The sequence below is a fragment of the Thermobia domestica genome, chromosome 3 (genome assembly GCF_964235325.1).
Source record: "Thermobia domestica chromosome 3, izTheDome1.hap1.1, whole genome shotgun sequence".
Taxonomy (NCBI): domain Eukaryota; kingdom Metazoa; phylum Arthropoda; class Insecta; order Zygentoma; family Lepismatidae; genus Thermobia; species Thermobia domestica.
In genome coordinates, this window is record NC_137456.1 from 307497444 (window position 1) to 307524104 (window position 26661).

Below are 26661 nucleotides of genomic sequence, written 5' to 3' on the forward strand. Positions count from 1 at the left end.
GGCGTCATTATTCTGCATGACAACGCACGTTCTCATAACCAAACTTAGTTGCAATATACTAGACCATCCCCCATATAGCCCCGTTTTGTTCCCTTGCGACTTCCATATTTTTGGACCCCTGAAGGAGCACTTGGGAGGATAAAAATTCCGCACCGATGACGAAGTCAAAATATATGTGCTGAAATTCCTCAAAGGTCTTCCCAAAGAATTCTTTGCCGCAGCGATACGGGCTCTCCAATATCGATGGGACAAGTGTGTGCGTGAACGTGGGGAGTATCTGGAAAAATAATAGTAATTGATTCGCATGTTGTCTTCTCTATGTAACAGTAAAAAAGGAACTCTGGTTATAATTTGAACGTCCCTCGTACATAACTACACAAAGTGGTTTGTATCATTCACCTTCCACTTATTCTACCAATAGAAGCAACAGTTACATTTTAAAGAAATCCTTGACTATAAACACATGTATAACTGAGATAAATAAGCCATCATATTTTCTGACAAAAAAAGCGCACTATTTGGATACGCTGCTGTGACGTGTTTGACTTTCTTCCGTTTTAGTATTTTCTTAACCTGAAACAGAGTATAGTTTTACCGCATAGTTCCTTTCACTGTTTTCTTTGAAGGAATGGAAACAGAACATTGCATCAAATGTTATACTGTATGCAGCCCCAATAACTCAACATCGAACACGCTTAATCTTTAGTTTGATGGAATATTTTAATATAATATATGATGAAAAATGTAATAGTGTTTAAACCGGATTAAAAACATCCATTCTTTTATACGTATGTAATCCTCTACTATCGTATTTGACTGTACGTTATTATGCATTTAGCTTCTTGAGAGCTCCTCTTCAATATAAATGTTTAACCTGATGATACTAACCACTATTACACAGTCCTTTTGTAAATCTCAGGTGTCACACTTTACTGCATAGGAAAATTGTCAAGCGAGTATACACTGCTTTTTATATAAACCTTGCCACCCGTACAGCTATACACTATAGACTTGTAAATGCATCTCTCTTTATACTGTACAATGATCCTGTTCAATGGCATATCTTGTTGGTTGCACATGCGTAGTATAGCAACCCTATCACTTTGAAGCAAGTTTTCACCATTTGATATATTGAATAAGACGAAAAACTTTACAGTATTTATGCGTATCTGTATTTATGCGTTTAACTGTACCGTTTAAGATTCTACGCATATCTCTTTCCGCGTAGCCAAGGGGTGGGTCCGGGGTTCCAGACTCCCCCCCCCCACCTTCGAAACCATAAATGAAAAAAATATAGGAAGGATGAAACAAAAAGAAACGAGAAAAAGAAGAATCAGCGTTGAAAATACAAAACTACAGCAAATCTTTCGTTACTCTTTATTATGAGGAACTTTGTGTGGAGGAAACGGAAGGGGTTCAATCTAAAAATTGATACTATTTGAACGGACCGTTCCAAATTCCATTTAGCTCCGTGTTAATACTATGGACTACAAATAAAAATCGACAAACCTGTTCTATCAAATAGTTTCTCAGGTAGAACTTAAGAAATGTTCACAATCACCAATAATATGAGCCTGGCAACATAAATTCCAGTTACAGTTGTTACAGTAATTTTCTATTTCGCGCAAGACTAATCCATTTTACAGGGTGTGTTTACCGCCGAAAGATATCTCATTGCTATCTTTGACGGTATTAATCGAAGATAAGAAAAAGAAGAAGGAAGAAGGCAACAGAAACTGAATTCGAATGATCTCGGAAGACTATATCTTTTTCAATATTTTTAAAAATATTCTTTTACTCGAGACTTCTTTATAGTTTGTTAAAATATTAACATATCCTCATTTCATTGTCCTAACAAATTAATATGGGTATGTTGTCAGTAAAATAGTTTAGATTAATCGAGCTCCTGGTGTGTAACCACAGTATTTCATGTCACGGACCCCCCCGCCTGCCCCTTCCTATTACGAAATCCTGGCTACGTGCCTGCTACAAGAGAAGAGTTTCATTTGTCTCATCTCGAAAAGTGTCGTGAAAGTGATCTTTTATCTCGGAAAAATGTTCGTTTCTATGGGAAGAACTGTGGTCTCGTAGCAACCCTTAGCCTATGGTCACAGTGGATCCGACTTTCACCGATTTTTTAGTCTGACATACTCTGACGACATCGGTGAAATAAACAAATGCATTGAGAGAAGTGTATGTGGTCAGATTGGCGCCGACACGGTCTGGCGACTACGGCCGACTTCTACCGACCACCGATCAGAAACAAATTATTTTGTTTTTGTCGTCAGACTAGCGGGTGGTTTACTACTCATCATAAGTATTGAAACTCCCATTTACATGTTACAGCAAGCCGTTCTTCTGCTGATATACATTTTCGAAAATTACTTTGCTTCTCTATGCACTTCCTCGGATCTTCTGTAAGATGTGCCAAAATGCATCCTGTTTCATTCTGAAGTACTGAATAACAGTTCTGAGCCTGGTCCACCAACTTTGGAAATACGTGTGAAACTCGCCATATTTCTCTCTTCTTGAAAAATAGTAGTTACATATTCGCTCCTATCTTCCTCTAAAAGTAATATTTTTAATACAGGATTTTCTAATAGCAGCAATTCCTCGTCCATATTGTATCCCACAAGAAAAACAGACTGACGACGGATCGGTTGCAGTGTGACCAAGCAGTCGGCAGACGCGGTCGGCCGTAATCGCCAGAGTGAAAAGTCGTATGCACTGTGACCGTAGGCAGGGGCGTACGCAGGGGGTGGGTCCTGGGGGTCCGGACCCTCCCGAAACCCCGGCTTTTTTGTAAATGTAGTCTACTTTTAGGGGCAATTTTAGAAATATTCATATAATTTAGCCTCAAATTGTATTTGAACGCCCCCAAAACGCTTTAGACCCCTCCCGAAATAAATTCCTGCGTACGTCCCTGACCGTAGGCTTAGTTCTAAATTTCGTCATAATTTTTTGATGTTGATGAAACATTGACGTACTTTCATTCTGACTTACCAATCGTCCGTTTCCGTAAGTCCAAATCTGTAAAAGATAAGAAAAATAAATTTAACTCAACTTTGATATTTGATCATATTGAAATGAAAAGCACTTTGTTTTTATTTCAGTTCTACTAGCACTAATACTTAAAAACCTAATTTAATTTTTACATTTTTTTAACGTTAAAATATAACATTAAAGTACAAGAATTAATAGTGTTTGAAATTTATTCAATAACTTCAAGATGGAGCGATAATATGTTACACCAGAAGTACTGACAACACGGCAGCGCCGTAACTTAGATTTTTTCTGGGAAGGGGGGCAAGCATTAATATTTGGGACCCCTAGAAAAAGTTGTTTTGGGCTCTCCAGCAAAATTCAAAATTGGCTTTTCTTTCCATCTTTCTCTCATTCTTTGTGCCCCCCGGTGTACATGGGTTCTTCCACACGCCCCTGGGCCCGTTCCATACATGACAAATTAATTAAGGGGGGAATATTGACAAATCTCAAAGCCATAGGAATAAATATTTCTAGGGCCCCTAATAGTAGACATTTTTCACTGAAATGGGCCCACGACTCATTTTTGTTTTATTTAATTTTTGTGTATTATTTTGTTTATGTAATGTAGTGAACCTGTTTGATGCTTCATTTATAATTTAATGTTCGCATCGTATATGGAGTAAGAAAAGTTTGTCTTAAAATGGGCCCCCTCGAACAGTGGGAAGTTTCCCCGGGGGGGGGGGGGCAGTTACGGCCCAGCAACACAGCCGGAAGTGAGATTTTCAACCAGAAACCTCTCAAATACAAACTAACAATATTAAGCTTTCATTTATGACAGGGTGAGAAATTACCGGTCGCCAGATTGACATTGGCGATCAAATTATTTGATGTAACTACTAGATTCAGACTGTCGGGGTGTATGATCAATGCTTCTTAATAACCATGGTGCACGTGGTTACCATAAGGGAGTTCTTTTACTTGTTTAAAGTTTAATGTGCTTCGAGGCCAATGGAAATAATGATGATGATGTTAATGATACGGAACAAAAATGGTAGAATGAAGGAAGTGGAAGGGAAAGAGAGAAAGAGAAGGGAAAGGGAAAGAGAAGTAAAAAAAAACACTGGGTTCACTGGATGGACAGAGACATATGCAGGAACTTATTTCCGGAAGCCCAAAGTTTCTCGGAGGAGAGGTCCTGATTTCGTATAAGGATAAATTATATTAAAATTTGTAAAGTTACTCCTAAAATTAGACTAAATTTACAGAAAATTGGAATTTCGTGGGGGCTCCGAACCCGCAGAATCCATCCCCTGCGTATGATTTTGTTCCTGGATATTATTTTGTTAATCATGGATTTTAATGTAGGCATCAACAGTTAGGTTCATGGAAACTAAAATATATCGTTCACAAAAGAACTTTCAAAAGTAAATACTATTAACAAATGCATGATTTCTAAATACAGAATTAATGAAAGATAAATATAGTGCAGGTACGCAACGACCTTAAGGCCGGCTGCGAATTGACCAGAGGACAGGCCAGCCAAGCCAAGGTTCAGTACTGTGAGCAATGTAACAAAGCCCTGTACCACATGTTCACTGAAGCATGTGCTTTGCAAAGGCCTCTCTAACACTGTAATTGAGTCATACAGTCAATGCACTCAGGTCTTTTTCCTGCTCCAGCTTGGCTCTCAATATGCGTCTGGCTTAAGAAGGTTGAAAAGTTACTCGTATGAGAGAGTATAGACGTTGATTCTTGAACTAAGAATGTTGCTTAAGCGTATTTTTATGGCAGAAAATAAATAAACCTGAGAACAAGTCGATGAACTGAACTTAAGTTTCCGGTGTGCAAATTTGTGGAACATACTCTCTGTCGCCCCTTACACCCATTTAAACATTGCTTCCCATAGAAAGTGCCAATAAAGTACCACATACAAGACAACTGAGCCTGTCTGTAGCCAAATTGGCCAGCAAATATACCAGCCTATTCCTGAGACGATGGGGTACTTGGCCACCGAATTTCGTTTAGACCCGGTAAGAAGTTACTTACAAGGAAGGGTCACGCAGAGGCTCCGCTGAGATAAGAACGAGACAATTATGTTTGCATTTGATATGTTATAACTAGATGAATCCCAAAATTATACGTGCCACCGGGCGGAATGTCGTGAGTTACAACATATTTTGTCATGTAAAACTACAAAAAAATTACCTGGCAGAATAGTTTGAATCGAGTCATTTGCTAGGAAACGGTTGGGAAAATGGAAAACTCGGCCAACACGTATCCCATCATTTTAAACGACAAACTTTTTGGGGGTAAAAACCTTTTTCCCAGTGTCCCCTGCAGGGTCTCAGACGGAGTCCAAATTTTCAAATGGCAAAGGGGGTTAAGTAGCGCATCGTTTGAAAGCTGTTGTAAAATGAAAGAAAATGCAGCGAGTCTCGACTCTACAACAACCCTGTGCAAAATGGCGATGGGTTAAAGTGTAAACAAAAACTTAATTAAAAAGTCCATGGTCACCCCTATAGATCGGAAACGGTGAGACAAATGGAAAAACAGTAAGGGAAGTGTAGCATTATTTTCAAAGTACATCGATTTAAGTTAAAACATCTTGTCCCAGGGTCCCCACAGTGTCCCAGGTGGGGTCCAACTAAAAAGTTTCAAATGGCAAGAGAGGTAGCACATCATTCGTTAAGTGAAAGAAGATGGAGCACGTCTCTACTTTCTACGACAACCCTGTCCAAACTTGCGCCGGGTCAAAATGTAAACAAAAGTTTAATTGAAAATCTATTGCCACCTTTTATCCAAGATATCGAAAGGATAAGCATACCAAACTGCTGAAGCTAGAAAAACCAAATTTGGCATTAATGTTGATAAGTAGGTGACGAAAATATGCGAAATGTTCAAAAACGCGACATCTTGAGTTCAAAATGCCGCACTATGTATCGAACGCATGTCCAGCTCACACCACTGGTGTTGGAGAAGCGAAATGCAGTATTTACGTTTATGGTTAATAGTAGATATCCACAAAATATCAAAAGAGTATAATCTATAATCCAATATGACTGCCAGCGTGAAAAATGAGTTTGTATATAAATATGTTATTTCTTGGAATACTATGATCAAACCAACAAAGTTTGACGCAGCTCGATGTACTGAAATGACTTACACATGGTTTAGTATTGCATCTTGCAAGTGAATGTTTTTTCTATATTTGGTGTTGCTTGAAATATTGCGATCAAACCAACGAATGACATACAAATGTAACCATCACGAATACGTTACAATAGAGCCACCAACCTACTGGCGCAGCAAGTCCTTTATGCATGAACTACGTATGCAAAATTAGAAAAATACCCGAAGGTATTCATCTCTTGTTTAGCAGTATGAGTAGGAAGTCAGAGTTGTGTGTTCAAGGCATATTCGTTATATTCAAGTAAATGGTGTCGAGAGAACCGCGACGAACGTGCATTAAGAACAAAAAATATATGTGTTGTTACCGAATGAAATAATAGTTGAAGTGAATCGAAATTCAATCGTTCTTTAGTATTCCTATTGTTTCTAAATACATAATAGAGAAAATTAGAGACAGATTTGTACTGTTATGAATGACATAGGCTTTAAGCGGCCATCTTGGATTCAAGGTGGCCATAGTTTTTCAATTAAGCTTTTCTTTACATTTTGTCCCGGCGCAATTTTGGACAGGGTTGTCGTAGAAAGTCGAGACTTGCTCCATCTACTTTCATTTAACAAGATCTTGCAAACGATGAGCTACTTAACTCCTCTTGCCATTTGAAACTTTTTTAGTTGGACCCCACCTGGGGCACTGTGGGGACCCTGGGACAAGGTGTTTTAACTTAAAATGTTGTACTTTGAAAATAATGTAACACTTCCTTTCCTATTTTCACATTTGTCTCACCGTTTCCGATTTATAGGGGTGACCATGGACTTTTCAATTAAGTTTTGTTTACATTTTAACCCTCCGCTATTCTGCACAGGGTCGTCATAAAGAGTCGAGACTTGCTCCATTTTCTTTCATTTTACAACAGCTTTCAAACGATGTGCTACTTAACCCCTTTTGCCATTTGAAAATTTTGAGTTGGACCCCATCTGGGACCCTGCGAGGACCCTGGGGCAAACTTTTTTACCCGAAAAAGTGTGCTCTTGAAAATGATTGGATACGTACTGTCCGAGTTTTCCATTTACCTAACCGTTTCCGAACAAATCACTCGGTTCATACGTATTATTCTGCCAGCTTTATAGCTCCGCCCGGTGGCATGTATAACTTTGGGATTCGTCTAGTTATAACATACGTATCAATGCAAACACAATTGTCTCGTTCGGACCTCAGCGGAGCCACTGCGTGACGCTTCCTTGTTGGAAATAAAGTACCACACACATACACACACACATGCCTGAAATAAGGCTATAAGCTCCTGTATAGTTACAGTGGAATCTAAAAAGCTTTAGCGCTTTTAGAACTATTTTTTTTATTCAGGTATCCTCTTGAGTGCAGGTTTGAATTTAGACAGTCCTAAAATCCAAATGACCACTTTTAGACAGTAATAAGGTGGTTAGGCATGCAAATCTACATGCATGAGATACTGGATTGCGCAACTTAACTTTGAAGAAACACCAGGCAATCTCAATTTGAAAACCAATTAAGGTAGGAAGCCTCGGATAGAACTCGGATATAACTCGGATAGAATCTTAGTTTGTCAAACCAGAGATGCCTAAACTTGGAGGCCTGGCAAGCCCCTGGGTTCATTTCTGGTTGCCAACCATCCTGATTAAGACTTTTCCTAAGTTCTCCTCAGTTCCACCAGGCGAATGTCGCGACAATACCTTTAACTATATGTCCTGCCAGACTTCTCCTCCCATTGTTTTTTCCCTTTTTTTTTAGTTTTTCACGCGATTATTCTCCAAGGCTGAGAGAGACGGTGATTATGATAAAGAAAATGGTGGAAGGAAGAAAGTGGGAGAAAACAGGAAACCCAAAAAAACTCATGCACACAGGTTTATTCATCATAACAAGCCCACTTGGAGGAAACTGGGCTCAAACCAGGGAGAGAGAGAGAGAGAGAGAGAGAGAGAGAGAGAGAGAGAGAGAGGGAGGGAGGGAGAGAGAGAGAGATTGATAGATAGTATTTCAAACTCAAGAGGGGGAATTGCTCCTTTAAGCTCCTAATGAATGAAATCCTTCCTTAAACTGCGTGAGAGAATTACATACTGTCCCGATAAGAATAGAGAGAATACCCATACATAATAAGAGACTTGTTTCAGTCTTTAAATCGATTTATATTGAAAGATCATGTAATAAATAAACAACAACAACAACAAAAATGACTAGAGAAGTTGCAATTTTTAAAAACAAATCCAGAAACAAGTGACAGTACTGCATACCACCAGAAAGGAAGAACTATAGAGGTGCCGGTACTGCATATCGCCAGAGAAAGGACTATAGATGTGCTGGCATGGACGCCAGAAGGGGAGGGCAGGGTGGGACCCGGGCCGCCCTCTGGCTCACGAAAATGTATACGTAATATAGCAAACCACGTATATTAAATACCAGACGTAATATATCAATCATGGAGATGAGCCCCTCCCTAGAAAATTTTCTTCGGGCGTCCCTGTGTGCTGCTGGTACTGGATATCGTTAGAAAAAGGGTTATAGAATTGCCGGAACTGCATATCGGAGGAAAAACTACTGTATAAGTGTAAAAAAATATACATTACAACACTTAATTTTCACAAAGTAAAGCACATTTAAATAAATTGCAATTTTTAAAAAAATAGTAAAAGCAAACAATTGAATTTCCAGTTCATTTCTAAAAGAAGAGGGTACTTCATTACATAATAAATGGGTTAAAAACAAAGATGGCTTATGTAGTCAACACAGTTAAGAATGCGAAAGTAAAGTTAAGGACGTAAACAAGCAGAGAAACGAGTATGTCTCATGAAAACTGCATAGTTTAAAGATGACAGAAACTCAATTTAACGTTATATTTGTAAGAAGAACGTTTGTTTAGACATTTTTAGTAGAGCAATGATGCAGATACCATGATAAAAATTCTCTCTCCTTCTTCTTCTTTTTAATAAAATACTCAGTTGTGTATTCACCAAACGGAATGGCCAACTTGGCCTTCACTTCATCATAGAGTAAGTTGTGTCCTTAAGTAAGAGTTCCTGTTGACATGTGAAGTCACGCCATTCTTATTTATATGTAATGAATATAGCTTATACTCGTAAAGTAACCCAGCGTTCCAGGGAACAACGCGATTGCATTAAAAAAAAAGAAAAAGAAAAAAGAGAAAGAAAAAAAGAAAAAGGAAAGTTGTAACACAAGGCAATGTGATCAGCAGAGGGGATTATTTCTTCAGTATCTACGTACAATATTCAAGAAATAGATTTAAGTTACCGTGTGCATTTCCACAGTAATTGGATCATTCGTAGATCAATTCAGCCTCAAGTTTTAAATTAACTTTTTCGCTTGTACTTGTACACAGAAAAAAACATACTTCAGTAGTTAAATAAATTATATTTGAATTGACGATAAATTACTGATTTTTTAAATGGTGAATTTTAAGAACAAAACCTGTGTTGAAAATTTTCAATGTTACGCAGTGGCGGCGGTTGGACGTTAAAAGTGGGGGGGGGGGGGCAAGATATTAATGTTAGATTTCCTGGTTGTTTCTAACAATGGTTGATGAAAGGTCGCATAACTAACAGGATACTATCTTTTTCACTTAAAATGCCGTATATCGTATTTCTGTTTTATTAAGTAAATTCGCAAGAGCAATACTGGTAGGTACCTAGCCCTTTATACTCTTAAACAACGAAAGTGTAAGAAGAGATTTGATTCCTTGCTCATGAATATCTTACAATTCTGTCTTGAAAATTGTGTGATCAGATTACTTAATAACAAAATTGCAAAACAAATAAATAGAAAGGATAATATTAATCATAGTAATGAATAATGATGCTTATTTTGCAGAAGTTATATTAAAACTGGGAATTAATGAACAACTTATACTTTTAATTCCACACATGCCATTAAATGAATGTTTTTACTTTTAGAAAATGAAATACAGTAAGTACTGCAAGCATATGCTATGACATTTAAGGAAATATGCAATTGCAATATTAACTGCTTTGAATTGCAAGTAAAACGCGATTCCTGTAGCTTTCTTAACTCCACGGGAAGACAAATATCCAATACGTAGCCTACTCACGCAACGGCAAATATCATATGGCACCATTTTTTGTGTGTGAACCAGCAATACATACAAAACCTTTACCAGGGTGCCCACATTCTTGTAAATAAGTGAAAGTCAGTGAAAGGTCAGGGAAGTAAAATGTGTCAGGTGAAGTCAGGAAAATGGCAGATTGGTCAGGGAAGGTCAGGGAAAAATCGATTTAGGTCCGATGTTCAATTACTGAATTTATGAAATAGGGTTGACTTCTTTACTGTTACTGGATGCAAAATGTAGTGTTCTCTGATATAGTTGTTGAAACTAATTTTCTGCGAAAAACACATATCTAACTGCATCCTGGCATATTTGCTCAAAAGAGTGGACGCTGTTCTAGAAAAATTGCATGGTGCCAAGAGGATATCTGAACAAGTGGCTGAGAACGCGAAGAAATATTATCTCCAGCTCACAGTAAAAACTCAGAATGAAGAATTTAAAGAACACTCGAATGAATTCACAGCCAATGATAGAGACTGTATTGGAGTTGATGAGTTTTTTTACTTAGTCTTAGGAAATGGGAAGAACTTCGTTGACTTATGGTCAGTTATGAAATTGTGTTTTATCTTCTTTCACGGAAACGCATTTTTTGAAAGTGGTTTCACAATAAATAAAATTCTCGTTGTTGACAACTTACAAAAAGAATCTCTGGTGGCTCAACGGATCATATATGATTCTGTGATGAGAATAGGTGGATCATCAGGATTAATAATTACAAGAGGTATGATAAATTCAATGAGACAATACCATGTGTATCTGGAAAAGAAAAGAGAAATTAATGCTGGAGACGAGAAGGGTGTGGCGTAGGGTGCTCTTGCTCATCGGGAAACAGGTCACAAATAGTAACACACCTTTCGATATTGTCAAACACGAGGTAATATTAGTATGCGTTTAACATGAGGTCTCTTATTTTGTAAAGTAATTTTACACCAAAGGCAGAACAACTGAAAATTTAATGCCTTATTTGCTGAAGCATTTCCTCTGCTAACAGAACTGCCTAGGCCATTTTTTGAATTCTATACCAAGTTCTAGCAAGCGTACTTGCGTTCAACAAACTGTTTGCAAATTTCTAATCATATCTTACAATAAAATTCAGCAGTTCAATGTAGTTGGTCTTGTTTATTGACTTCCTACCCTTTCCACGTCTTCTATGTTCCAATTCTTGCTTTGCTAAAGAAAATCTCTGGCACTAATCAGACATTCTCTTACTGTGTTTAATATTATACAGTATTTTTATTATGTTTAACTATATCTTAGCGATGTTGATAGCCCACTTAGCTGTAAGTCTTTATGTAATCGGATGTCTTTACGCATTACTTGGATGGAGATGGTTCTAGGATTATTCACAACTCCTATTATTTATACGAAAAATTATCACTAAATTCCGAGACATTCTAAACCTTTTCAGTAACAAAATAAATATGGCCAATATGGCAATTTATCACTTGATGAACTTCCAGTTAACTGTTTTGTAGAATTATGCTAACCGTAATCGGCAGCTATTTAAAATAACCATACATTATCAAGAAATCCAGTTACCCAAAATAACTAGATTTTACTTAATATATCATACGCTGACCGGTTCATTTCTGTACAAAACGAAATTTCTGAATTCGTGAACCTGGACGTTCACCTGTTCCATTGTCGTCTTATTTGCACAAGTTTAACTAGCAATATGAAAACTTAAGCCTCCCGATTTATATATAATTACATATTAAAAACTGATACAACTTTATACAAAAGAATGAACAAATTCTTTTATTCCTTAGCAAATTAAAGTTACATAAACAAACTGAAGTGTGTGATGCATTAAATTTTACTATGCCCACTATACTGGTAGGAACAAGTCAAACGCATAGCTTCCTTTGCTTCGTCGCTATATTCGTGTTTACTCGGTTTCATTCGGTAGAAAATATTCCTCTTACCACTGACAGCAGCAGAGCAGATAACATACAGCCTGCTTCCAGAAAGGAAGTGAATGAACTTGCAATGTATAATGCATAAATTGCATAATTTATAATGATTTAAATTTTACTTAGAGAGGCACATAAGAAGAGGAACAGGCTGTTTTGCCTGTTCCAAGGAGAAATCGTTGCTGACTGGCAGTGCATGCGTATTCGTGGGTGGTATACCCGAAAAACTGTCGATGCTATCAGTTGTTTTTAACCTATGGCGTAGTATCTTAAAAGCCATGAAACGGGCAAGTAGCAACGATAGCTTCAACCAAAGTGCATTTGTGGATATTTTAAAAGAGTTTCCAGTGGTACTTTCAAAGTCACAGCTACCAGAAAGTAAACGAAAGAAAGCCGAAACTTTGAAGGTAATTACAGTGAAATGCAACGAAATATCAAATACATCTACGACTGAGACACAACTTCAATAGAGAATCTTTAATATTCGAGCGAGAATAAAACAAAAATAAAAAAGAAGAAAAATAAAAAAAAAGGAAAGAAGAAAGTAATACTGAAACCATGGGAATGAACCTATTTGAGCTGATGGATGTTGATTGGAATCCAGCAATATCAAGATTAACACGACAAGCACATATCACGTGTTGTCCAAGGTCTTTGTAGATAGTTTGGCTTTAAGAACGAAATCAGACACTTGGCTCCTTTGTTTTCTTTTTTAAAAAGTCCAGCCACCCACGTCATAAATCACGTCCATCTGATTGCATTTTCCACACCATACGTGTCCCCTTTCGCCTTGACATAAACAAAATACATTCTCATGTATACACCCTTTCTATCAACGTTGAGTTGAGTTGATTATTAGTTTAACGTCCTTTTCAGTAGCGTGCCTATATGAGACAGAACCCACTGATTAACGTGGAATCCAAACCACATGAGCTCCTGCCGGGAATCGAACGCGGGTCTCCTATGCCAAAGGCATGTACGCTAACCGCTTAGCCACGAAATAGCTCTTCCTATGAACGTATTACTCTCCAAAATACTAGGTTTCTTTAATGCCACTTGTATATAGTCAAGTGCTCCGATAGCACCCGGAAATGTATATTGTTCTTGCCACTCTGCCTTTGCTGTTTGTATATTACGCACACTTCCGGAAACAATCCATTTTCAGGTAGTCATAGACAGTACTTTGAGCCACACCAGAATCCCCTGACATTCCGACCTGGAATCCCGGATCACTCACGTAACGCAAGAAAACCAAAGGCACCGATTTCTCTGTAAATTTGGGGGGAGAGGGCATTCAGATGCAGAAGGTATATATATTGGGATTTTAAGACAAATTGCACTCTAATTATGTCAAATATTGTATATTCATAAATACAATAGGGGGCCCACATGAGCTTTGGGGGTCCGGGCCCCCACAGGATCGGCACCCTTGAAGAAAACCCGCATCTTTTCATCATTACGTAGTCCACCACCCCAAATTTCGGTTGATTCTCCTTAAAAAATGTGCTAATCACTACATTTTCTTTCATAAACTTATAATGCTTTTTGTAATCTCCATTTCCAACATTTCTATGCAGTTTATAAATTTTTCTACGTAGTAAAACAATCATATACTCTGCCATATTTCGCACGGAGTCACCTATTTAGCTTGCTCCACAAATTTGGAGAAGTTACTAGCATCACAGAGGAGTCTTTGATTTTTATTGATATCAAACGCGTAGTAGTTACTCGGCTCGAGAATAGAGGTGTGGTTACTTCAAAAGGGCGGGGCTTCTCCGAGGTCAGCCGAGACGACTAGTGCTCAGTTCTCTTTTTATTGATACCAATGCGAGTAACTACTTCAAAATTGGGCGTAATGAGTAACTTCTCCGTTTTATTGATATCACCCAATGTTTCTGTTTGCCTATTGAACGCCAACTTTCCTGTTTGCTCCTCCAGGGTTGCCAACTGGCCGGTATTTACCAGCAGACTAGTATTTTGGTCAGGTTCAGCTATGTATTTCAAGGTTTAAAATACAACTATTCTTAATCTATTTTGAGAATTATCAGCGAGTGCTAGTAATTTCATGATTCAGAGTTGGCAACACTAATCTCCTCTCCGTTTGGTTTCCTGAAAAGGAATGCGGCACTGTGACGTCACAGAGCAGTTGGAAATCACCAGTAGAGAAGATTGTGCCTTCTAAAGTTGGTCAAGCAGTTGAGGAGCCAAAGATAAACAAATAAGAGATGCTATTAATGATTGTACCTTACGAATTGTGGATATCTAGAAATGTACTGGGAAAATTAATACTGACAAAGTACAGGGACAGCGTCATTTTAAGATAATTCATATAATATTTAATGTTTTTACAGGCCTTGTCCTCTGTAGTCCTCCCCTTGCTACAGCCTTCTTAATCTTGCGTCAAAATTTTATAATTATATATGCTTTTTACTTTATTTAGAGCAAAACAAGTAGATTAAGACCTTTATTAATTTTTGAAATTGCAATTTTCCGCGTACGCTCTGTTTTTCTCTTCTGTTTGTTTACATTGTTAGTTGACAAGGCAATTATCCTGCCATAAAGAGACATGATCTCCTCATTTACAAACACATCACCTGAAATGAGCTGTCGCTGTTAATCTGTCCCTCACGGGAAGGATTACTCCGCACACCATTAAATTACTCGTTAGCTTCTTCTTTTTTTCCTCTCCTAGTAATAAAAGAAGCGCATTCCAGTAATGAAACTCTGACGAGAATTTTTTTAAAAAAAATTCCTCACAAACATCAAAGTCTCTCCAACGAAGACAAAGTTAACATGCTTTCTTTTCCTTCTTTAACTACCTCGATGGCTTAAGGCATTCAGGGGCTTATCGCTGCAGAAATAAAAGAAATATATCTTTGAAAAAATGAAATCTTTGAGTTTTACGTCCCACGGTTATGCCGGTTAGGCTAAAGGAGACGGTGATAATGAGTAATGAATGAAATGGTGGAATGAAGGAAACGGGATTACGCTAAAGGAGACGGTGATTAAAGCAAGTAAACGATGATGGAAGAATGGTGGGATGAGAAAGTGGGAGGAATAGGAGTACCCCGAGAACACTCACGAGCATGATGCTGTCTACCACAAACTTATTTGATCGGGGATCGAACCGGTAGCTCAGTGGTAGAACGCTTACTTCTGGTGCATGGGGTTCATGTTTCGATCCCCGGTAGGGATGCGCACGAGACAAGATTTGTGGCTGTCTCGTCTCGAAAATGTGCTGTAAAAGTGATGTCTCGACTCGAAAAATATATATTTCTCTATTGGAAGAGCCGTGTCTCGACTCGAATTTTGTCAGGAAAATCCTGTCTCTACTCGTCTCGTGGGAATCCCTAATTCCCGGCCAAATAAGTTTGTGTTGGACAACATCGTGTTGGTAGGTTTTCCCGTTTTCTCCTACTTTCTCATTCCACAAATACTTCCATCATTATTCGCTTCCCTTAATCATCGTCTCCCTTAGCCTGAAAGGGCATAATCGTGGGACAATAAACTCAAATATTTCATTTTTATTTGATTTCAAATTGTGTTATTTGTGTTACTTCTTTAAAAAAATCATATTTAAATTACATATTTAAAAAGTAGGACAGAACTTTATTCTAACTTTGTCTTACAGGCATATATAGTATTCTTATCGTTTTATTCCAACACCTTTTGTTGGAAGTGTGAAAGGCAATGGAATGTGAGATTGTCACCAACCACAAATTGCTCTTTCAGAAGTATAACAGCAGAAAGCACGCTTCTCTCGTCCGATCATGGTTCCGGTTCGATGGCATCATCATCATCACCCCCTTCCCATACAGACCAGTGTTCTTCACGTCACGTTTGCTTGCAATTTCCAATCAGCCACACTTTGGTCTACGCCTACAACGTTTTTTCAAAGGTTGCCAGAGGACAGTACATTGACATTCACAACGGATGGGCTGGTCTTGCTTCAAGAAATACAAGGGCGGATTTTTCTACCAGATTGGAATCTTTTCATCTACCCATATATACATCAACACAAAACAGATATATATCAGTAAATGCAGAAGAGTCTATACATTCTTCTGTCCATATACTATATAGCCTATATATTGTTTGTATACTTTGTAGTATATTACAAAGTATAATGTCGTTAGCCAGTAATTGTCTCACGCTGTAAGCCTAATTACATGCAACTCTTTACTTAATATAATCACAATTTCACAATTCAGTTCTTTATCCTAGTTTTATTTAGATATCTATTCTCTGTATCACATTAACCAATCTACAACTACTTAAATCACTGTAAATGCTCCTAAACATTCTCAATTCAATAATTAAGAACATTACTAACTTAAGTCCAAATCACCGTTTACATGTATCAATAATAACCTAAGTATACAATAATTTCACAGATTAACTAAACATTGGGTTCAGTCTCAGAATAGGGGGACTGATGACGTTACGCTGTCCCCCGTGCCTATCTTTGCCCATTGTAATTTTTTTAGGAAATGGCGGACGCCGTAGATATTTTTGGAAGTGGGGAAACGGCTTCCTCCGGCGTTCCTCCCCACTTCACTAAAAAGTGGCGAGAGTTCTAGTTGGCCACTTTTTACTGGGGGTGATTTCCACACAGTGAGTTATTTTGGCACGAGACACCATTACGTAGAAAGCGGCAACCTTTATATATGAACTGCACTTTGGTTGAACAAACAAACTATAACACTAGAGATTGCCATTTTGTAATTAGAACTCACTTGGGCTCAGGCCGGTAGCCAGCCCAAAAATATAGGGGAGGGGGCAGCTGGAGTTAGAGGGGGGCCGATCCAACCATATTATAGTTCATTTGCAAACCTACCGTGAAAATTTTAGGGGGCCAGCAAAAATATAGGGGGGGGGGCGACCTCCCTGGATACGGGCTTGCTTGGGTTCGTGCTCACTAATCTCAACGGCTCACAACAACTCTAGCTCACTATTTGCAATTGGCTAGAGACTCGCGCTTACTAACCACACTGGACTCGTACTTACTAAAAGGTTGGACTCGCTATTGGCAATAGGGATCGAGTCAGCAGAACTCGGACACACTAACTACATACTCGCTCGGTCTCAGGCTATGGCTCACTATAGAGCTCCCTCTTAATTATTGACTTGAAACTAGACTGAGCCTGAACACCGGATTTGCGAATTTTGACATCTCTAGGTAGTAAGACAAAAACAAAATAGTGAAACTCATGATCAAATATAGATATTTTGAAAGACATGCAAGCGCAATAAACGTGTATTTTTATATTATTAAATGAGAAATTGGCACATTACAACGACGAAAAAGATAAGTGCGATACTGGTAGTCACTTGATGCAAATGTACTTTGTGGTGGACAAACACTGTGTACATGGGTTTTCTCGGGGTTCTCCCATTTCCTCCCACTTTCTTCATTCCACCATTTCATTCATTTCTCACAATCACCGTCTCCTTTAGCCTAACCGGAAAAAACGTGTGACGTAAAACTCAAAGATTTCATTTCATTTTTGATGCAAATGTAAAATGTCAGTATCTTCATTTTCAGGTAAGAGCTCCTCCGTGGCTAAGCGGTTAGCGTACGCGCCTTTGGCGCGGGAGACCCGGGTTCGATTCCCGGCGGGAGCTCATGTGGTTCGGATTCCACGTTAATCAGTAGGTCCACGTCTCATATAGCCTCGCTGATGAACGGGACGTTAAACTCAACTCAACTCATTTTCAGGTAAGATTTGCCTTCTTTAATATCGTCCATCAATTCCCATCTTTTTACCATCCCTATTTTATTTTCCTCCTTACATTCTAACGTTTCCCTATTTTACCTTCCACCTTAGCTCCTAATATTCCTTAAAAAAAAATCTTTTTTTGTTACAACTCATATCCATTTAAGACAGTTTAGAATTACTCTTCTCTCCTCAACTTTCAGTAATGCTTCCCAATTCTTTTTATTTCGCTTCACCCAAATATGTTTGTTCACCATCGTGGCTATTAGGTTAGCGTACGCGCCTTCGGTAAGGGAGACCCGGGTTCGACTTCACGTGAGGGCTAATGTGTTTTCACGTTAAGCTGTAGATCCACCACATTTCATATGGCTTCGCTATTGAAAGGGAAGCTAAATTCCAAAACAATCAATGTAACGATTTTAGTCGTTTTCTTTATCTCCCTTTAATAATACCTAAATCTCTTATGTGTACAATAGAATGAGGTTTAAATGAAAAAAAATGAAAAGGAAGGTTTAACATCCTACGAAGCTAAAAGAGGCGGATGATCAATGGAACTGAACGTTCATGAAGGAATTTGTGCTATGTGAATGTGGAAGAAAACGAGAGAACTCCGAGAAAACCCACGGACATCGACCGTGGTCGAACCAGAGAGTTAATGCACCAGAGGTGAACGCTGTAATATACGAATCTTAAAGTTAATTGCGTAAAATGTTAAGGTTATTTCCCACTAGATGACTCTGTACCAAACATTAAAGCAGTGATAGCTAAACCGTCGATAGCGAGCTACTAGCAGCTCGCAAGGACATTTTCGGTAGATCGCTCCGATTAGCTAACCTTGATCAGTGTTGCCAATTTGAAAATGAAATGAAATGAAATTTTGAGTTTTACGTCCCACGGTTATGCCGGTTAGGCTAAAGGAGACGGTGATAATGAGTAATGAATGAAATGGTGGAATGAAGAAAGTGGGAGGAAACGGGAGAACCCCGAGAAAACCCACGCAGACGGTGTTTGTCCACCACAAAGTTCACTTGGCGGGAGCAGGGTTTGAACCCGAGACCCCTATCACCAGAGGTGAACGCTCTACCACTGAGCCACCGCGGCCCCTTGCCAATTTGAGATAAAAGTCGTCAAATCTAGGGGATTCGACTTCGAGAATAACGATAAAAAATAATATTTCTGATTAGGGAGTTTTTTTTGGGGGGGGGGGGGGTGATTTTTAAATGATGATTTGGCAACTTATTTATAAGTCTTGTGATTTTTGTATTGTGAACAAATAAAACACTATTAGTTGGAAGCACCTTTTAATTCTTACGTTCCATACTTCTCATTAAAGTTAATAAGTCTGATAAAATAAATCTGTTATTACATTTGTTATTTATTAGTTACTAATTACACTTCAATTTCTTTTTTATGTAACAATTCAATTTCAGTTTCTTTTTTTGTTACATACAGTTTAATTAAAAATGATTTCATATTTGCTAGGAATGGAAGTTTATAGGTAATAAACAAATGTAAGATTTTTTTTAAAAAAAAGTTCGTAGTTCTTTGGTTGGTAGTTCACAGTAGGATTTAAAAATGGTACGGTAGCTCAGAAGATTTATAAGTTTGGCGGCCACGGCATTAAGGTTAGTGTAAAGGGACAAGTTTTGCCGATAGATGTCACTATAGTCTTCGTATCTCTCCCATGTATTTTTTACCTTTTACAATTTCTTTTATAAATTTCAACAGGTTCCGTTGTTAAAGGTTTGGATATCCATTTCAATAATCAAGCCATTTCAACAATGAAGAAAATTCTAAATAAAAAATCGGCACGGATTGTTTCCTTTAACAGGTTATGAAGTTCCTTCTCTAAAAATTTGAAGTCTCTATGTTGAAATTTATAAAAGAAATCGTGAATTTTCGTGAAAGATAAAAAATACATGCGAGGGATACGAAGATTGTAGTTACATCCAGTGGCAAAACTTGTCTCTTTAAACCAACCTTAAAGCATTCATGAGAAAAGACCAGTGGAGTTTTTATTCCATATTCTTTCACGAGATCTAGTCTCACAAAGAGATGCCACTCTTCAAGATGTATTGAGCGCGTGCTACTGCATTTAAATCACGTAAAATTGTTAAAAAAAAAAAAAGTAAAATAAACAGCAATAAAAAAAATCTTGTTGACTATGTACCAACTAAAATGTTGTCCACAAACGAAAAGAACTTATTACAAGATATGTAGTAATGATCTTGACTGTTTGCAAAGAAATGTCTCCAGTATACCTTGACCTCTTGCTAGTGTACTTTCATTTGATACATGACGGAGCTTTCACTACAAAGCGTATTGTTGCTTCCAGAATACAACACTCCTGAAATTTTAGTGGCTAACTTAAAACACTGGTTCTCAACCCAATTCCTATCACGACCCCCATTTTATCACATTCTCTTGCCAGCGACCCCTTATAATTTCTGGTTTGTAATAATCTTGTGTGGGATTTTTAATATATCTATTGCAGAGATCTCACGATATCCATCTGTCTCTATAATAGTTGAATCCATTTCTTGTATATAGTGGATACAGATACTTCCCTAAAAGCGAATAGATTAAAACCAAGTTTGGTCAGTTCATTGATATTTCAAATATCGAATCCAACCCGTCATACTGTTTCAAAATGGAAGCAGTTTGAAAATTTTAAAACTTCATAACTCCCTTAATTTTGGGTCATATGATAAAAAATAAAGTGATTTCTATTTTTTTTAAAAAAAACTTAGTTTTTTAAAAAGTTATTGAGTATTTTAAATGACTTGATAATGTGCTTCAACCGGACATTGCCGCACTAGTGAAATCACACCATGCTCAGGTATCTCATTAGCTTTCAATTTTAATTGTATATCAATATGCAGGTTTTGTTGCATTTGTATATTTCTGGTATTTCAATATGCAGTTCAGATTAGTTTCATATCATACCTCTTTCATTTAAATTGATTTTTAAACAACTCTGCACCTATTGAAAATGTTTAATAGACTTTTTTGTTCTTAACAGTATTATAAAAATAAAAAATACGGGTATCAGAACAAAATTCACAATAATATTTAAAATTATTTTTCGGTATTAGATTCTAATTATATTTATCTCTTCCACTTATCTACGTGATCGCCATGAAACCCTCTCGCGACCCTCAAGGCCCTGACTTAAAAGATGAACGCAGCAGGTTATCGAAAATTTAGACACTTGATCTACAAAACCTGTCTACAATTAGATATCTACAAAACCTCATATAATGAACAATTGATCGTTTCCAAATTTTTGCTTATAGCCCAGAAATCTCGAGAGAGGAAACAGTTAATGACGCCACAACAATTAATAGGACGTTCAAATTTTTGTTTTTACATCGAAGCTTTTGAGCACACTAATTAGGCGTACTTCATTTAACAGCCTATATAGGTAGGTGTGAAATGGCCTAGTTCCCAATAGTTTCGTGTTATTTACTGTTACTGAACAGATCTGTTGAGGCAAATAAGACGTGAAAGCAGCCGCCGAAATGATATCAGCTCTACAGGCTTATTGCGGAATATTAAAGTCAATTGGGAGCTAGAATTTTCACCTGTTAGATTCCCGAAGTGTCATCATTTCTTAATCACTACTTTCAATATTCCAAATATTATTTCATTTTAATTCGTCTTTTAATTCAGAAAAATAAAACAATGGTTTAAGTCTGCGTTTAAAACCGTTGTATTATTTTTCTGTTTCCACTGGCGTGCTCACCTAAACTTTGACATTCGTAGTTTTTATTTTTATGTGATTCTCATGCTCTTATAATCTGATAACTCTTACAGTTATCATTTACTGTAGTATATTGGTACTCCGATTATTCAAGCTGATAAGGATTAAGGGAGCGTCGGAATTTCAGATTTTGCTTTGGGGGGGGGGGGGAAACTCCCAAATAAATGGAGTTTCACTTTTCACTTGACATATCCAAATGTTTAGAATTCTAAAACAAAGGGGGGAGCAATTCCCTCCTCCTGGAGACTCAAATGAAGCCCCTAAATTACGATCTTTCCTGCACGAAGTTTCGTGGCCTCCAGGTCACACTGGATCGGTTGGCCCACGAGTTCGACTGCTTCCAGGGGAAGGGACATTATTCCGTACCAGCCTTCGCAAAAATTACGAAGCGTAACTCAACGTATAAGTGGAAAACTACATTATAATTGCTATGTTCATTACCGCACAATAAAAAAAAAAAAAAAAAAACAGCTATTTGGTTGCGTTAACGCAAACCGTATTGAATTGATTCCCGGGTTTTCGTAGTCAGAGGTCATGAATTCTATGACTCATTTCATCACTGGACTACAGACAATCCATAGACACTTTGGCTATTTGGCAATAGATACACTGAAATGAAAAATGAAATCTTCCAGTTTAACGTCCCACGATTATGTCTGTTAGGCTAAGGGAGACGGATGATTAAGGCAAGTAAATGATGATGGAATAGTTGGTGGAATGAGAACGTAGGAGGAAACGGGAGTAGCCCAAGAAAACCCACGAAGCTAATGTTGTCCACTTCAAACTTACTTGGACTGGGATCGAACCTGGGATCCCACCCACCAGATATAAGCTTTCTACCACTGAGCCACCGTGCTACCATTGCATAGGAAACCGATTTTTGATTGTTCATATCTTGGGATCAACTGGACTGATCACCCCATTAACAAAGTTTTAACTTGTAACTTTTGATTCTATTACATCCTGACCAAAATTGATTGTGATCCAGCAAGTAGTTCTTGAGATAACGTGTCTCCCGGACGGACACACGGACAAACAGAAAAAAAAATATTAAATAAGTTTCCGTTAAACCAAACCACTTAAGAGTCTTTATCCCGGCGAAATTAAAATACCGCTAATTTTACAGTAATTATGTGATACCTTCAAATAGATAAAAGAAAATCGAAATGTGGAACAAGAGCGCCCTAGACAATATTATATTACATGAGATACCGTTATCACGACTCACTTATCTGCTTTCGATTTCGAGCCATTTTGAAAATCGGCATTTATTTTCGCGTTTCTAAACAGCTGAAAATGGGAAAGTCACTAGGTGACTTGTGTTAACGGTACCTCGCGCAAAATAATATTGTCTAGGGCGCTCTTGTTCCATATTTCAGTTATCTTTTTGAAGATATCACATAATTACTGCAAAATTAGCGGTATTTTAATTTCGCCGGGATGAAGACTCTTAATAGAAACGAGATTTGTTTATTTCCTTTTGTTTTTTACATAGAATCTATTTTTAGCTTATTAATAGATCTCTTCATTGATGCAATGCAAAATCGATACCAATTGAAATATGCAATTTGAAAAGGACGTTTTTGCATAGAGAAAAACAAAAACTCTATTTAATGTTTTAACCCATAAACAGCTTTAAAGCTACGTTCATTCAAGCAGAAATTAACCAAATTAGCAAAATCTGCTAATATCGTTACGTTTGTGGTCAGCTTGTTGTGAACAACAGTTTAAACAGAAAACACAAAACTGCTCTAAATGAGATTTGAAGTGACGTGCGTACAAAGCCCTTTAATGGCTCTCAGTTTCCGTTTAATAACGTTATTAGCAATTTGTTGTTTCATTGTATTATCATTACTAATACTTGTTGAGGGTTACACAAAAGAATGGAGAAAAATATCTTATTTATGTTATGCTGATTTTATTACATTACATTTAAAATATATCAACTTCTACTAATTTTAATAATTTTTGTAGTATACATTTCTTGACATTTTTGGTATTCGTTTTTTTTTTTTTTTTTTTTGAAAAATCGAGTATTTTAAATTGAGTTTTGGTTTTTCAGATCAAACATCACTTTCAAAGATCGAAACTAAATTTCAATTTAGAAATACTAAAATGTTTCGAAAAAACCAAAAGCGACTGGTGGCTTTGATGGTTTCTCTTACAAAAAATCAAATTCACTTAAATGACAGTGCTCGAACTGGGAAAAACAATTATTTTCAATCTTCTTTTAAGCTCCCAGAGCAGCATACGGGAACTTATAGTTTTACTTCAGGTGTACGTGTTTGTGTGTATATGGTACTTTCTATCTCGGTAACTACTGGCCGGATCTGAACTAAATTTGATGGACAAGTAGTGCATTGTCTAAGACAATGGTTCTCAACCGATATGTCGGGACACACTGATGTGTCACGCAGTCCCCTAAGGTGTGTCGCAAAATTTCAGAATTTAAAAGTCATGAAGAATTTATTGATAATTCGTTAAAATCGAGACAGACTCTACCAGTCAATGTCTCCAGCAATAGTAATAATGCTCTGTCCTATATAGAGTCATTATAAAAACTAATATGTTTCACTATTATAATGGATACACAGGGTGTTTCAAAACAACACCGACAACGTTTGGGAGGTGATTCCTGACATCAAGATAAGACAAAAAGTATAGACCAATCTGGGTTCATTTTTTTCATATTTTCGGCAGCCTATAACTCCGAAAGGAAGCATTCGTGCACTCAGGTTGGTCTATACTTTTTGTCTTATCTTGGTGTCAGGAATCACTTCCCAAACGTTGTCGGTGTTCTTTGAAACACCCTGTATTTATTACTATTATTTATAATTTAAAAAAATATCAAATGAGTGTGTCGTGATGCCCTGGATGTTCAGTAAAATATGTGATCAAGGGTTGAGAACTACTGGTCTAAGGAATAAATGTCGCTATTTGGTGACCAAGTTCGGTCAGGGACAAGCTGGACTTGACTTTCCTCGGCTTGTATTTGATGTTTTATTTTTCGGTAACTACTGACCGGATCTAAACTAAATTTGATAAGCAAGTAGGTCACCATCTAAAGAATAAAGCTCGCAATATTTAGTGGCCGAGGTCGGCCAAGGACAGGGACAGCTCAACAATAGAGGCTCTGTTCCACAGTCTTGTACGCAGATAGCTTCTGACAAGGAACGACATGAACCTGTCATCTGGACATCCGAATCAAATCTAGTGCATAGGGATGCGCACGAGACAAGATTTGTGACTGTCCCGTATCGAAAATGTGCTTCTCGACTCGAAAAATGTATATTTCTCTATTGGAAGAGCCGTGTCTCGACTCGAATGTTGTCAGGAAATTCCTGTCTCGACTCGTCTCGTGTGCATCCCTACTAGTGCATTTGATAAACATAGAAAGATATGTTCATGCACAAAAAAATAGGTGCCATGGACAACGGTGTAAATCCCTAGGTCCCATTAACCCTATTAATATAAAGAAAATCGTAGACTCGCAGTTAAATAGCTACTGCATCAATGCTGGCCATTGAAAAGTCATGGTTTCTAGTTCATTCTCTTCAGCATGAAACAAGCTTTTCAGAGGTGCTATGTATTGGGACCCATAACGTACTTGAACAGGGAAAATTGGAAGAATGCCGGGAAATTTTCCTCCAGAAATCCCTCCAATCAACTTTGGACCCCTCTGGAGTGGTCCCGGGTAAAAGCACACAAACTAAATGTATCTCGGACAATACTATAGGGGATAAGAAATGTGTGTATCAACTTTCGTATTGATAGACGGAATAGATATGAGAGAAAATCTTGTATACCAATACATACTTTCTCCTCATACCTATTCTGTCTATCAATACGAAACTTGGTACACACATACTTTCTCCTTTTTGCAAAAATTCGGACCTCCACTTCACCCTTAAGATATGTATTATAATGAAAAGAAATGATAACATACCAGTTAGGATTGAAGCCTAACTATGTATCAAAAGTAATTTTATTTGGCTTGACATTTGGTCGTGATGATCAGGCACACCAAAAATATTATTTCCAGTAGTCAGCTCCTCGAAAGCTGCACAAGCTGTGTCTCGAGAGCCAAGTTATAAGTCCTATTGCTATTGTTACCAATATCCAAAAGTGCCTAAAGTTCATTTTCCACTTAGATATACTCATCTCACGTAAGTAAATAGAAAGAAATGAAAAAGGAAGAGAAATGGAGACCTTGAAAGCAAAATATAGACAAATTTACCAGTGTTCAGAAGATGCTGTATACAATGCACTCAGCAGAGTGGGTTGGTGGATCGTAGTGGGTCAGAATGGGTCATGGTGGGAAGGTGGATCGTAGTGGGTCAGAGTAGGTCATGGTGGGAAGGTGGGTCGTAGTGGGTCAGGTCTTGTTGACCCACTGACCCACTCCATCTCTGCCTCTCAAATTCAAGAGGGCAATTGAATTCAAAGGGCCTGGGTGTATTTTCAAATTACGCCTTTGTTTCGATTATCATAGTCGCAGAACTATTACTCGTGAAGACATATTGATTGATTGATTGACTTTTGAGTTTAACGTCCCTTTTCAGCAGCGAGGCTATATGAGACGTGGACCTACTGATTAACGTGGAATCCGAACCACATGAGCTCCCGCCGGGAATAGAACCCGAGTCTCCCACGCCAAAGACGCGTATGCTAACCGCTTAGCCACGAAGGAGCTCTCGTGAACACAGAGTTCCGTATGCTTGAGTCTCCTGTAACATCTTACCTCTCGCACTATTCTTTGTCATTCTCGCTGACAAAAGGATTCTTTGAAGAATCGAATCATTTGTTTACAGTTTCCACGCTGATAACAATAACTGATAAGGCTGAATCATAAGAGAAAAAGTACAAAAGAACAATGGACTAGCCTATATTATTAGCAATCGACCATGAGGTAGAAAGATATTTTATGTGAAAATTCTTCATTTTCCGCCTACTGAAAAAGGAAAAAAAAAAAACTTTAGATTTAACACTAAGTTCATAAGGCAATTATCCCCGAAGTAAATGCTACAATTGAAATCTACTTA

General features: G+C 37.7%; 1 long non-coding RNA gene across 1 annotated transcript in view; it reads right to left on the reverse strand.

Moving 5' to 3' along the window:
• Positions 1-26661, reverse strand: part of LOC145682279 (uncharacterized) — a 243747-nt gene that overhangs the window by 169282 nt on the left and 47804 nt on the right. The window contains exon 3 of the long non-coding RNA XR_014130889.1: positions 3004-3030. This is a non-coding gene — a long non-coding RNA (uncharacterized LOC145682279). The remainder of the gene's footprint in view (positions 1-3003; positions 3031-26661) is intronic.